The 15,172-nt window shown below is 43.6% G+C and overlaps 1 pseudogene; it reads right to left on the bottom strand.

Annotated features, from left to right (window-relative positions):
* LOC135549439 (short transient receptor potential channel 6-like) overlaps positions 1-15,172 on the bottom strand; it is a 63,409-nt pseudogene that overhangs the window by 39,749 nt on the left and 8,488 nt on the right.

Here is a 15,172-nt window from a genome sequence, read left to right on the forward strand (position 1 = left end):
AGCTTTAACTCCATTACTGATGTTTTTAGATGTTGCTTCAATATATCCACATCATTTCCCTACCTCATGATGCCATCTATTTTGTGAAGTGCACCAGTCCCTCATGCAGCAAAGCACCCCCCCAAACATGCTGCCCCCGTGCTTCATGGTTGGGATGGTGTTCTACGGCATGCAAGCCTCCCCCTTTTTCCTCCAAACATAAGGATGGTCAGTATGGCCAAACAGTTCTATTTTTCTTTCATCAGACCAGAGGACATTTCTCCAAAAAGTACAATCTTTGTGCCCATGTGGAGTTGCAAACCGTAGTATGGCATTTTTATGGCGGTTTTGGAGCAGTGACTTCTTCCTTGCTGAGCGGACTTTCAGGTTATGTCGATATAGGACTTGTTTTACTGTGGACATACAGTGAGGGAAAAAAGTATTTGATCCCCTGCTGATTTTGTACGTTTGCCCACACAAAGAAATGATCAGTCTATAATTTTAATGGTAGATTTATTTGAATAGTGAGAGACAGAATAACAACAAAAAAATCCTGAAAAACGCAAGTCAAAAATGTTATAAATTGATTTGCAAGGGCCTCCCAGGTGGTGCAGTGGTCTAGGGCACTGCATCGCAGCGCTAGCTGTGACACCAGAGACTCTGGGTTTGCGCCCAGGCTTTGTCGCAGCCGGCCGCGACTGGGAGGTCCGTGGGGCGACGCACAATTGGCCTAGCATCGTGCAGGTTAGGGAGGGTTTGCCCGGTAGGGATATCCTTGTCTCATCGCGCACCAGTGACTCCTGTGGCAGGCCGGGCGCAGTGCACGCTAACCAAGGTCGCCAGGTGCACAGTGTTTCCTCCGACACATTGGTGCGGCTGGCTCCCGGGTTGGATGCGCTCTGTGTTAAGAAGCAGTGCGGCTTGGTTGGGTTGTGTTTCGGAGGATGCACTCTCGACCTTCGTCTCTCCTGAGCCCGTACAGGAGTTGTAGCAATGAGACAAGATAGGAACTACTAATAATTGGATAGTACGAAATCGGGGCGAAAAAGGGGGTAAAATTCAAAAAAATAATAATAAGTAAATACAATAAAATTTGATTTGCATTTTAATGAGGGAAATAAGTATTTGACCCCTCTGCAAATCAAGACTTAGTACTTGGTGGAAAAACCCTTGTTGGCAATCACAACCCTTTGTTGCAATCACAGAGTTCAGACGTTTCTTGTCATTAGCCACCAGGTTTGCACACATCTCAGGAGGGATTTTGTCCCACTTCTCTTTGCAGATCTTCTCCAAGTCATTAAGGTTTCGCGGCTGACTTTTGGTAACTCGAACCTTCAGCTCCCTCCACAGATTTTCAATGGGATCAAGGTCTGGAGACTGGCTAGCCCACTCCAGGACTTTAATGTGCTTCTTCTTGAGCCACTCCTTTGTTGCCTTGGCCGTGTGTTTTGGGTCATTGTCATGCTGGAATACCCATCCACGACCCATTTTCAATACCCTGGCTGAGGGAAGGAGGTTCTCACCCAAGATTTGATGGTACATGGCCCTGTCCATCGTCCCTTTGATGCAGTGAAGTTGTCCTGTCTCCTTAGCAGAAAAACACCCCCAAAACATAATGTTTCCACCTCCATGTTTGACGGTGGGGATGGTGTTCTTGGGGTCATAGGCAGCATTCCTCCTCCTCCAAACACAGAGAGTTGAGTTGATGCCAAAGAGCTCCATTTTGGTCTCATTTGACCACAACACTTTCATCCAGTTGTCCTCTGAATCATTCAGATGTTCATTGGCAAACTTCAGACGGGCATGTATATGTGCTTTCTTGAGAAGGGGGACCCTGCGGGCACAACAGGATTTCAGTCCTTCACGGCGTAGTGAGTTACCATTTGTTTTCTTGGTGACTATGGTCCCAGCTGCCGTGAGATCATTGACAAGATCCTCCCGTGTAGTTCTGGGCTGATTCCTCACCGTTCTCATGATCATTGCAACTTCACGAGGTGAGATCTTGCATGGAACCCCAGGCTGAGGGAGATTGACAGTTCTTTGGTGTTTCTTCCATTTGCGAATAATCGTCCCAACTGTTGTCACCTTCCCACCAAGCTGCTTGGCGATGGTCTTGTAGCCCATTTCAGCCTTGTGTAGGTCTACAATCTTGTCACTGACATCCTTGGAGAGCTCTTTGGTCTTGGTCATGGTGGAGAGTTTGGAATCTGATTGATTGATTGCTTCTGTGGACAGTTGTCTTTTATACAGGTAACAAGCTGAGATCAGGAGCACTCCCTTTAAGAGTGTGCTCCTAATCTCAGCTCGTTACCTGTATAAAAGACACCTGGGAGCCAGAAATCTTTCTGATTGAGAGGGGGTCAACTACTCTCATTAAAATGCAAATCAATTTATAACTTTTTTCACATGCATTTTTCTGGATTTCTTTGTTGTTATTCTGTCCCTCACTGTTAAAATAAACCTACCATTAAAATTATAGACTGATAATTTCTTTGTCAGTGGGCAAATGTACAAAATCAGCAGGGGATCAAATACTTTTTTCCCTCACTGTAGATGCTTTTATACCTGTTTCCCCCAGCATCTTCACAAGGTCCTTTGCTGTTGTTCTGGGGTTGATTTGCACTTTTCACACCAAAGTACGATCATCTCAAGGAGACAGAACGCATCTCCTTCCTGAGTGGTATGATAGCTGAATTGTCCCATGGTGTTTATACTTGCGTACTATTGTTTGTACAGATGAACGTGGTACCTTCAGACGTTTGGAAATTGCTCCCAAGGATGAACCAGACTTGTGGAGGTCTACAATTTTTTTCTGAGGTCTTGATTTCTATTGATTTTCCCATGATGTCAAGCAAAGAGGCACTGTGTTTGAAGGTAGGCCTTGAAATACATCCACAGGTACACCTCCAATTGACTCAAATGATGTCAATTAGCCTATCAGAAGCTTCTAAAGCCAGGACATCATTTTCTGGAGTATTCCAAGCTGTTTAATAAAGGTACAGTCAATTTAGTGTATGTAAACTTCTGACCCACTGGAATTGTGATACGAAGAATTCTAAGTGAAATAATCTGTTTGTAAACAATTGTTGGAAAAATGACTTGTCATGCACAAAGTAGATGTCTAAACCGACTTGCCAAAACTATAGTTTGTTAACAAGAAATTTGTGGAGAGGTTGAAAAACTAGTTTTAATGAGTCCAACCTAAGTGTATGTAAACTTCCGACTTCAACTGTATGCTGAAGAGGGTGGGGCTTAAGCAAAATCCCTGTCTTAACAATCATAAAGCGTGGATTCCGATTGGTCAGACCAGCATTGAATAGTCCTTAGCACGGGTACCTCCTGTTTGAGTTTCTGCCTATAGGAAGGAAGGAGCAAAATGGAGTCATGGTCAGATTTGCCGAAGGATGGCAGTGGAGGGCCTTACAGGCATCCCGGAAGTTGGAGTAACAGTTGTTGAGTGTTTTGGCAGCACGAATCTATGTGTTGATAGAACTTCGGCATCTTTTTTCTCAAATTTGCTTTGATAAAATCCCCAGCTACAATAAATGCATCCTCAGGATATGTGGTTTCCTGTTTGCATAAAGTTCAGTGAAGTTCTTTGAGGGCCGTCGTGGTATCAGCTTGAGGGGAATATACACGGCCGTGGCTATAACCGATGAGAAATCTCTTGGGAGATAATACAACATTTGATTGTGAGGTATTTTAGATCGGGTGAACGAAAACATACAGGAACTCAAGTCCTATCACAATTACACCATGAGCCATTAATCATGAAACATGCACCCCTGCCCTTCTTCTTACCAGAGATATTTATTCCTTTCTGCGCAAAGAACTGAGAATCCAGCTTGCTGACCGATTCTAACAGTATATTCCGAAAGAGCCATGTCTCCATGAAGCAGAGTATGTCACAATCCCTGATATCTCTCTGGCTCTTTCCAGACTCGGGCTCTGAGCACGTCAACTTTGTTATCCAGAGACTAAATATTTGCGAGTAATATACTCGGAGGTGGTGGGTGGTGTTTTCGCCTCCTAAATCAGACTAGAACCCCACTCCTTCGCCGGCGATGTTTTGGGTCAGCTTCTGGAATCCTTTCAATTGCCCTGGTGGTTGCAAACAAAGGATCTGCTTCAGAAAAGTCATCCCTGCTCGTGATGCTGGTAGTTCTGGTAGTGCTGGTGAGTTACCAGCACTCTGATATCCAATAGTTCTCCCCGGCTGTATGTAATAACACAAAAATATTCTGGGCCAATAACGTAAAATATAATACATTGTCTAATTTATGTCTAGGTAATCCTGTTTAATGCAGTTTTTAAATGTATCATGTAGTAAAACTGCATAAGTGTTGCTCTCCACTTTCTGGAGGACCAACAGGTCAATCTTAGGAAAGTTTTCTTAATGTTTTGTACAATCAGTGTTAGCTGGTAGAATTTTTTATTTGACTTTTTTATTTAACTAGGCAAGTTAGTTAAGATCAAATTCTTATTTACAATGATGGCCTTGGAACGGTGTGTGAACTGCCTTGTTCAGGGGCAGATTGATAGATTTTTACCTTGTCAGCTCGGGGATCGAGCTAGCAACCTTTAGGTTACTGGCCCAACGCTAGGCCTAGAATCCCTGGGGTCACGTCACGGGAGAAACTAGAGAGAGTTAGACATACACGTACATAGACACACACACACAAACACACAGACAGACAAGCATTACACACACACACACACCCCTCTCACCGTGTCCCATCCTCATCATAAGCGTAGAAGTCATCCAACATGTCCACCTGGGCAGGGCTTGCTGTCAGGCGCTGCGCGTCACTGAACGAACGGTGGCCTAGCAACACCTCCGTTATACGCACATAACCTTTACCTAGGATACACACAGAGAGTAATGGAGTAAGTGTATCTCTCTCTCTTTCTCTCTCTCTCTATCAATCATCAATCAATCAATCACTCACTGATGGCCAGTAGCAGAGCGTCTCCCACCCTGGATAGCTCCACTCTCCCAAGCAGCAGCTCAGTCACCTCTAGATGCTCATTGGCCACCGCCAGCTGCAATGCATTCTGGCCCATGTAGTCTACTGCGTTCACGTTGAGACTGGGCATGTGTAGGACCATGCGTCGTACCTCGTGGGAGAAGTAAATGCTGGTTAAAAAACAGCGATATAACGCACTGTGGTGAATTTAAGCCTGGTCCCAATGTCTGAAACAGATACACAACGCACTGTGGTGACATTAAACTAAAGTCCCCTGTATAATTTGGCCTTATAAAGAGTTTTATGGTAAAGGTCTGTAATATCATGTAAAGGTCAATGTCCGAGCACCCATGGAAAATCTATTTGGCAAAATAAAAAATTCCCTATACAAATCTGTCAGTTTAAACGAGAGAGATATCGCTTGTTTCGCATTGGAATGCGTCTCAATCCACTGCATCTGCCGATGTAACACTTCCGCATCTGCAGTGAAACGTGATATAGAGCTACAGCAGTGTTTGTGAGACCATGAGACATCCCGAAAATCAGTCTTCTCACAAAATCGTCTGTAGCTTCCGAACTGCCTTCAAACTATTATGACCTGTCATGACGTGACTATCATTAATGTGATGACATGCTATTTATCGAATAATTAACAATGTTGAATTATTATGTGATTAAATTAATCATATAACAATCAACCCATTAGTATCTTGGGGCACCATGGAAAAAGTTTGTTTAATGAGTTACCGTTTCCCGAATTAACTCAAGACTACAGTGGGACAAAAAAGTATTTAGTCAGCCACCAATTGTGCAAGTTCTCCCACTTAAAAAGATGAGAGTGGCCTGTAATTTTCATCATAGGTACACTACAACTATGATAGACGAAATTAGAAAAAAAATCCAGAAAATCACATTGTAGGATTGTTAATGAATTTATTTGCAAATTATGGTGGAAAAAAGTATTTGGTAAATAACAAAAGTTTGTTATATACCCTTTTTTGGCAATGACAGAGGTCAAACGTTTTCTGTAAGTCAATCAGTCAACCAATTTCTAAAGACTGTTGACATCTAGTGGAAGCCATATAAACTGCAACCAGATACCTCAGAAATCTAGATTCCCATAGAAAACCAATTGAAAACACAGTCACCTCAAAAAAGAAAATTCCTGGACAGTTTGTCCTCGGGGTTTCGCCTGCCAAATAAGTTCTGTTAAACTGACATACATAATTTTAACAGTTTTATACATTTTAGAGTGTTTTCTATCCAAATCGACCAATTGCGTTCATATCCTAGCTTCTGGGCCTAAGAAGCAGGCAGCTTACTTTGGGCACACTGTTCATCCGGACGTGAAAATAGTGCCCCCTAGACCGAAGAGGTTTTAAAACATGTTGGCATTACAGACTCAAACAGAGAGAGGTTGAAAATGTCAGTGAAGACACTTGCCACTTTGTCAACGCGTGTTCGCAGTAACACGTCCTGGTAATCTATCTGGCCCTGCGGCCTTGTGAATGTTGACCTGTTTAAAGGTCTTACTCACATCGACTGCAGAGAGTGTGATCACCCAGTCTTTCCCAAAACAGCTGATGCTCTCATGCATGTTTCAGCGAAGGTTTACCTTCTAACAGGACAACGACCCTAAGCCAAACCTACACAGGAGTGGCTTTGGGACACGCCTCTGAATGTCCTTTAGTGGCCCAGCCAGAGATTGGACTTGAACCCGATCGAACATCTCCAGAGAGACTTGAAAATAGCTGTGCAGGGACGCTCCCCATCCGACCTGACAGAGCTTGAGAGGATCTGCAGAGAAGAATGGGAGAAACTCCCCAAATACAGGTGTGCCAAGCTTGTAGCGCCACACCCAAGAAGACTCAAGGCTTTAATCACTGTCAAGGTGCTTCAACAAAGGATTTGAATATCTCTTTTTTATTTTGAATAAATTAGCTACATTTTCTAAAAAACGTTTTTTTGCTTACGGGGTATTGTGTGTAGATTGATGACGGAAAAACACAATTTAATAAATTTTAGAATAAGTCTGTAACGTAGAAAAAGTCAACTGAAAAAGGACTGAATACCTTCCGATTAACTGTATATGACCCCTCTGTGGAAATGTGAGACTCTACTGTACATTTTGGTGTTTTGCTCGAGAATGCCCACAGGACTCACAAGACTCATCTGAATGTCCCCCGTGCCAGTTGAAAAAATTACATGTTTCCTGATCTTTCTTATCTCTCAGATATAGTACAGACATTTCATAACAAACTTCCTTTAGATTTTTTTTGGGGGGGGACTGTATCTGTTGTTTTATGTGGTGAATCTGTTATTCAATGAGTTTGTATGGGCTAATTTGGGATATAAGGAGTCTTCTTAATCAAAATTATCCTTGGTATGACCTTCTTAAAACAATTCCATATAGCTTAGTAGAACCCCTCCCCAGCTTAGACAGGGCTTAGACTTAACTGACAGGGGTGTAACATTTTCATGGTAACAGTTCCTTATTGTGGATCCTTATTCTTGAACTGCATTGTTGAGTAGATTTAGCAAGTAAGCATTTCACTGTACCCTTTACACCTGTATTTTGTGCACGTGACCAATAAACATGTATTTTATTTGACAGGGCTGTAATGCTGTCATGGTAACTGACCTCTGGGATATTGCCATACTCTGCCGCCTCCAGGAAGCGCTGTTCTGCATCCGAGAGGCTGATGGGCGGATCCGAGAACATGTAGGCGGGGCCTCGCAGGACCTGTCGTCGCTTAGCAACCGCCTGACGTGCCAGGAGCTGTCGCTCTGCACTGCTGCGACTGACAATTGAAACACAAATATACAAATGTAAATACACACACACACACACACACACACACACACACACACACACACACACACACATACATATACAAACTGAAACCCCTACCTATATGTACAAATTACCTTGACTAACCTGTACCCCTGCACATTGACTCGGTGCCGGTACCCCCTGTATATAACCTCCACATTGACTCTGTACCGGTACCCCTTGTATATAGCCTCCATATTGACTCGGTGCCGGTACCCCATGTATATAGCCTCCACATTGACTCTGTACCGGTACCCCCTGTATATAGCCTCCACACTGACTCTGTACCGGTACCCCTGTATATAGTCTCCATATTGACTCTGTACCGGTACCCCCTGTATATAGCCTCCACATTGACTCTGTACCGGTACCCCCTGTATATAGCCTCCACATTGACTCTGTACCGGTACCCCCTGTATATAGCCTCCACATTGACTCTGTACCGGTACCCCCTGTATATAGTCTCCATATTGACTCTGTACCGGTACCCCCTGTATATAGCCTCCACATTGACTCTGTACCGGTACCCCCTGTATATAGCCTCCACATTGACTCTGTACCGGTACCCACTGTATATAACCTCCACACTGACTCTGTACCGGTACCCCCTGTATATAGTCTCCATATTGACTCGGTGCCGGTACACCCTGTATATAGTCTCCACATTGACTCTGTACCGGCACCCCTGTATATAGTCTCCATATTGACTCTGTACCGGTACCCCTGTATATAGTCTCCATATTGACTCGGTGCCGGTACCCCCTGTTTATAGCCTCGTTATTATTATTTTAGTGTTACTTCTCTCTTTTTTTAACTTAAATTTATTTAGTACATTTTTTTGAACCGCATTGTTGGTTAATACGGGCTTGTAATTAAGCATTCACGGTAAGGTCTACTACACTTGTTGTATTCGGCGCATGTGACAAATAAAATTTGATATGACAAACACACACACAATATAAACAAACAAACAAACATGGGTCGATCTATGGCTGGGATAGAGGGAATAGGTGTTTGTTTGGGAGTGGTAGGGTGAGTGAGTGTATGCATCCCACATCTGTTGACAAAAATGTAGAATTCCTACTGCCGGTCCTTGTTATCGACAACAATCCTTCATAGAAGTGCTTATATTATTACGCATATTATTCGTCAATTGTGGGAATAAATAAAGATATGCAAGATTTTTTTATATATTTTTTAAAGGCCCTAGGACCCATCTGTACTTTTAAAGGATGGGCCCCCATCCCTTAAAGGCCCTAGGATATATCTGCTATTTTAAAGGATGGGCCTCCATCCCTTAAAGGCTCTAGGATCCATCTGCTCTTTTAAAGTATGGGCCCCCATCCCTTAAAGGTCCTAGGACCCATCTGCTCTTTTAAAGGATGGCCCTCATCCCTTAAGGGCCCTAGGACCCATCTGCTATTTTAAAGGATGGGCCCCCATCCCTTAAAGGCCCTAGGATTCATTTGCTCTTTTAAAGGATGGGCCCCATCCCTTAAGGGCCCTAGGATCCATCTGCTCTCTTAAGGGCCCTAGGATCCATCGGCTCTCTTAATGGCCCTAGGACCCATCTGCTCTTTTAAAGGATGGGCCCCCATCTCTTAAGGGCCCTAGGATCCATGTGCTCATTTTAAAGGATTGATCCCTATCTCTTAAAGGTCATAGGATCCATGTGTACAGGGATGGTCAGCCAGTCACTGGGAGGACAACCCAACTTGGGATGAGGGGATGTTTTAGCGGGTGGAATATTGGAGGACAAATAGTTTTACTTAGTTGCAGCTACAGCGTAACAGTGCAACCAGCTCGATTCGGGTTTATGTACCAATATTTGAAACTTTGTTTTATACATTGGAAAAAAGTAGAGACTCAGAGCAAAAAAATGGTATATCACACAACTACAGTTGAGGAAACAATGGGAAAGTAATTTTGCTTTGAAAGTTGATAAACGTGTAACTTCACTGAGAAAATGGCCTTGAATGTTTAGGTACACCTACTGGAGAGCTCTTCTTTGTCTACACCCATTCAGCATTGTTCTCAACCTCTAAAGCCATCTCTTTAAGGATTCACATGTGAGGCCAAGTACTAAATAACCAAAGATTTCAAGACTAAAGGCTGGTTTATACTACGGGTGTATTCATAAATTTAATCTGGAGTGGCAGAGTGTGTTCAGAGTGCGCTCAGTATGTGTTGTCAGATTGTCCATTTGTAAACTCAGAGCGTTTCACTCTGGAGCATTCAAAGCCACACTGGACGCTCTGGCCGAGGAGTAGAGTTGATGAGCCTTCTGACCTAACAATAGCAGTCAAGCTAACTGGCTAACGTTGGCTAGATTGCTAACTACTTCCAGACACAAATGAGAGAACTGCTCACTGACCGTTTTACTCACCCTAGCAGAGCTGGTTAGGCTGTTTTTATGTTATCGAGAGCATTGGTGACTGCAACTGTGCTGCTGGAAACAAATTATTTACACTTTTTTGCCAACGTTATCTGACACCGGCCATATTCAACGGGTGTTGAGCGTTCGTAAATGCATCAGTTATTATGCCTTCTGACACACTTAGACAAGAATTCTCTGAAATCGGAGTAGATAGCCAGAGCGAATTTACCAGCTATGCCTATCGACACTTGTCGCAGTGATATCATGAAAGTTGCACTGAAATGGTTACTTTTTAACCTCTTACATCTATGGGGGCGCTATTTCATTTTTGGATGAAAAACGTTCCCGTTTTAAACAAGATATTTTGTCACAAAAAGATGCTCGACTATGCATATAATTGATAGCTTTCGAAAGAAAACACTCTGACATGTCCAAAACTACCAAGATATTCTCTGTGCGTGCCCTAGAACGTGAGCTTCAGGCAAAACCAAGATGAGATGGCATCCAGGAAATGAGCAGGATTTTTGAGGCTCTGTTTTCCATTGTCTCCTTATATGGCTGTGAATGCGAGAGGAATGAGCCTACCCTTTCTGTCGTTTCCCCAAGGTGTCTGCAGCATTGTGACGTATTTGTAGGCAGATCATTGGAAGATTGACCATAAGAGACCACATTTACCAGGTGTCCGCCCGGTGTCCTGCGCCGAAATTGGTGCGCAAAAGTCACCTGCCAGTATTTTTCCATGGGATACAGAGAGGAAAGCAAGCTTCCACGAACTGCATACCAATGAAGAGATATGTGAAAAAACACCTTGAGGATTGATTCCAAACAACGTTTGCCATGTTTCGGTCAATATTATGTAGTTAATCCGGAAAAAGTTTTACGTTGTAGGTGACTGAATTTTCGGTTCGTTTCGGTAGCCAGACGCAATGTAGAAAACGGAACGATTTCTCCTACACACAGACGCTTTCAGGAAAAACTGCGCATTTGGTATGTAACTGAGAGTCTCCTCATTGAAAACATCAGAAGCTCTTCAAAGGTAAATGATTTTATTTATTTGGTTATCTGGTTTTTGTGAAAATGTTGCGTGCTAAATGCTACTCAAAATGCTATGCTAGCTTTGCATACTCTTACACAAATTAGTCAATTTCTATGGTTCAAAAGCATATTTTGAAAATCTGAGATGACAGTGTGGTTAAGAAAAGGCTAAGCTTGAGAGCAGACGCATTATTTTAATTTTATTTGCGTTTTTCAGAAATCGTTAATGTTGCGTTATGCTAATGAGCCTGAGGCTTTAGTCACAAACCCGGATCAGGGGTGGGGAGTTTCAAGAAGTTAATTTATTTTTATTTTTTATTTCACCTTTATTTAACCAGGTAGGCTAGTTGAAAACAAGTTCTCATTTGAGACTGCGACCTGTCCAAGATAAAGCATAGCAATTTGACGCATACAACAACACAGAGTTACACATGGAATAAACAAAACATAGGCAATAATACAGTAGAACAAAAGAAAACAAAAAGTCTATATACAGTGAGTGCAAATGAGGTAAGATAAGGAGTTAAGACAATACATAGGCCATAGTGGCAAAGTAATTACAATGTAGCAATTAAACACTGGAATGGTAGATGCAGAAGAGGAATGTGTAAGTAGAGATACTGGGGAGCAAAGGAACAAGACAAATAAATACAGTATGGGGATGAGGTAGGTAGATAGATGGGATGTTTACAGATGGGCTATGTGCAGGTGCAGTGATCTGTGAGCTGCTCTGACAACTGGTACTTAAAGATAGTGAGGGAGATATGAGTCTCCAACTTCAGTGATTATTGCAGTTCGTTCCAGTCATTGGCAGCAGAGAACTGGAAGGAAAGACGACCAAAGGAGGAATTGGCTTTCGGGTTGACCAGTGAGATCTACCTGCTGGAGCGCATGCTACGAGTGGGTGCTGCTATGGTGACCAGTGAGCTGAAATAAGGCATGGCTTTACCTAGCAGGGACTTGTAGATAACCTGTAGCCAGTGGGTTTGGCGATGAGTATGAAGCGAAGGCCAACCAACGAGAGCGTACAGGTCGCAATGGTGAGTAGTGTTTGGGGCTTTGGTGACAAAACGGATGGCACTGTGATAGACTGAATCCAGTTTGTTGAGTAGAGTGTTGGAGGCTATTTTATAGATGACATCACCGAAGTCGAGGTTCGGTAGGATGGTCAGTTTTACGAGGGTATGTTTGGCAGCATGAGTGAAGGATGCTTTGTTGCGAAATAGGAAGCCGATTCTAGATTTAATTTTGGATTGGAGATGCTTAATGTGAGTCTGGAAGGAGAGTTTACAGTCTAACCAGACACCTAGGTATTTGTAGTTGTCCACGTATTCTAAGTCAGAGCCGTCCAGAGTAGTGATGCTGGATGGGCGAGCAGGTGCGGGCAGTGATCGGTTGAATAGCATGCATTTAGTTTTACTTGCATTTAACAGCAGTTGGAGGCCACGGAAGGAGAGTTGTATGTCATTGAAGCTCGTCTGGACAGTGTCCAAAGAGGGGCCAGAAGTATACAGAATGGTTTGTCTGCGTAGAGGTGTATCAGAGAATCACCAGCAGCAAGAGCAACATCATTGATGTATACAGAGAAGAGAGTCGGCCCGAGGATTGAACCCTGTGGCACCCCCATAGAGACAGCCAGAGGTCTGGACAATAGGCCCTCCGATTCGACACACTGAACTCGATCAGAGAAGTAGTTGGTAAACCAGGCGAGACAATCATTTGAGAAACCAAGGCTGTCGAGTCTGCCAATAAGAATGTGGTGATTGACTCAGTCGAAAGCCTTGGCCAGGTCGATGAATATGCCTGCACAGTAATGTCTCTTATCGATTGCGGTTATGATATCGTTTAGAACCTTGAGCGTGGCTGAGGTGTACCCATGACCAACTCTGAAACCAGATTGCATAGCGGAGAAGGTACGGTGGGATTCGAAATGGTCAGTAATCTATTTGTTAACTTGGCTTTCGAAGACCTTAGAAAGACAGGGTAGGAGAGATATAGGTCTGTAGCAGTTTGGGTCTAGAGTGTCACCCACTTTGAAGAGGGGGGTGACCACAGCAGCTTTCCAATCTTTGGGAATCTCAGACGATATGAGAGGTTGAACAGGATAGTAATAGGGGTTGCAACAATTTCGGCAGATAATTTTAGAAAGAGAGGGTCCAGATTGTCTAGCCCGGCTGATTTGTAGGGGTCCAGATTTTTGCAGCTCTTTCAGAACATCTGCTATCTGGATTTTGGGTGAAGGAGGAATGGGGGAGGCTTTGGCAAGTTTGCTGTGGAGGGTGCCGGACAGTTGACCTGGGTCAGGGTAGCCAGGTGGAAAGCATGGCCAGCCGTAGAGAAATGCTTATTGAAATTCTCAATTATAGTGGATTTATCGGTGGTGACATTGTTTCCTAGCCTCAGAGCAGTGTGCAACTTGTAGGAGGTGCTCTAATTCTCCATGGACTTTACAGTGTCCCAGAGTTAGTACTACAGGATGCAAATATCTGTTTGAAAAAGCTAGTCTTAGTTTTCCTAACTGCCTGTGTATATTTGTTCCTAACTTCCCTGAAAAGTTGCATATCACTGGGGCTATTCGATGCTAATGCAGTACGCCACAAGATGTTTTTGTGCTGGTCAAGGGCAGACAGGTCTGGAATAAACCAAGGACTATATCTATTCCTGGTTCTACATTTTTTTAATGGGGCATGCTTATTTAAGATGGTGAGGAAGGCACATTTAAAGAATAGCCAGGCATCATCTACTGACGGGATGAGGTCAATGTCATTCCAGGATATCCCGGCCAGGTCGATTACAAATGCCTGCTCGCAGAAGTGTTTTAGGGAGTGTTTGACAGTGATGAGGGGTGGTCGTTTGTTCGCAGACCCATTACGGACAAAGGCAATGAGGCAGTGATTGCTGAGATCTTGATTGAAAACAGCAGAGGTGTATTTGGAGGGCGAGTTAGTTTGGATGACATCTATGAGGGTGCCCGTGTTTACGGATTTGGAGTTGTTCCTGGTAGGTTCATTGATAATTTGTGTGAGATTGAGGGCATCAAGCTTGGATTGTAGGATGGCCGGGGTGTTAAGCATGTCCCAGTTTAGGTCACCTAGTAGCACGAGCTCAGAAGATAGATGGGGGGCAATCAATTCACATATGGTATCGAGTGCACAGCTGGGGGCAGAGGGAGGTCTATAGCAAGCGGCAACAATGAGAGACTTGTTTCTGGAAAGGTGCATTTGTAGAAGTAGAAGCTCGAATTGTTTGGATACAGACTTGGATAGTAATACAGAACTCTGCAGGCTATCTTTGCAGTAGATTGCAACTCTGTCCCCTTTGGCAGTTCTATCTTGGCGTAAAATATTATAGTTAACAATGGAGATTTCAGACACAGCGCAGACATCTGGGTTGGCAGAGTGTGCTAAAGCAGTGAGTAAAACAAACTTAGGGAGGAGGCTTCTAATGTAAACATGCATGAAACCAAGGCTTTTATGGTTACAGAAGTCAACAAATGAGAGCACCTGGGAGTGGGAGTGGAGCTAGGCACTACAGTACCTGGATTAACCTCTACATCACCAGAGGAACAGAGGAGAAGTAGGATAAGGGTACGGCTAACGGCTATACGAACTGGCCGTCGAGCACGTTCGGAACAGAGAGTAAAAGGAGCAGGTTTCTGGGCACGATAGCATAGATTCAAGGCAGAGTATACAGACAAAGGTAAGGTAGGATGTGAGTACATTGGAGGTAAACCTAGGCATTGAGTAATGATGAGAGAGATATATTCTCTAGAGACGTTTAAACCAGGTAATGTCATCGCATATGTAGGAGGTGGAACCACATGCTTGGTTAAGGCATATTGAGCAGAGCAGGGGCTCTACAATGAAATAAGACAGTAATCACTAACCAGGACAGTAATGGACAAGGCATATTGATATTAGAGAGAGGCATGCGTAGCCAAGTGAACATATGGGTCCAGTGAGTGGTTGGGCTGACTGGGGA

Source organism: Oncorhynchus masou, chromosome 12 (assembly GCF_036934945.1).
Source record: "Oncorhynchus masou masou isolate Uvic2021 chromosome 12, UVic_Omas_1.1, whole genome shotgun sequence".
NCBI lineage: Eukaryota > Metazoa > Chordata > Actinopteri > Salmoniformes > Salmonidae > Oncorhynchus > Oncorhynchus masou.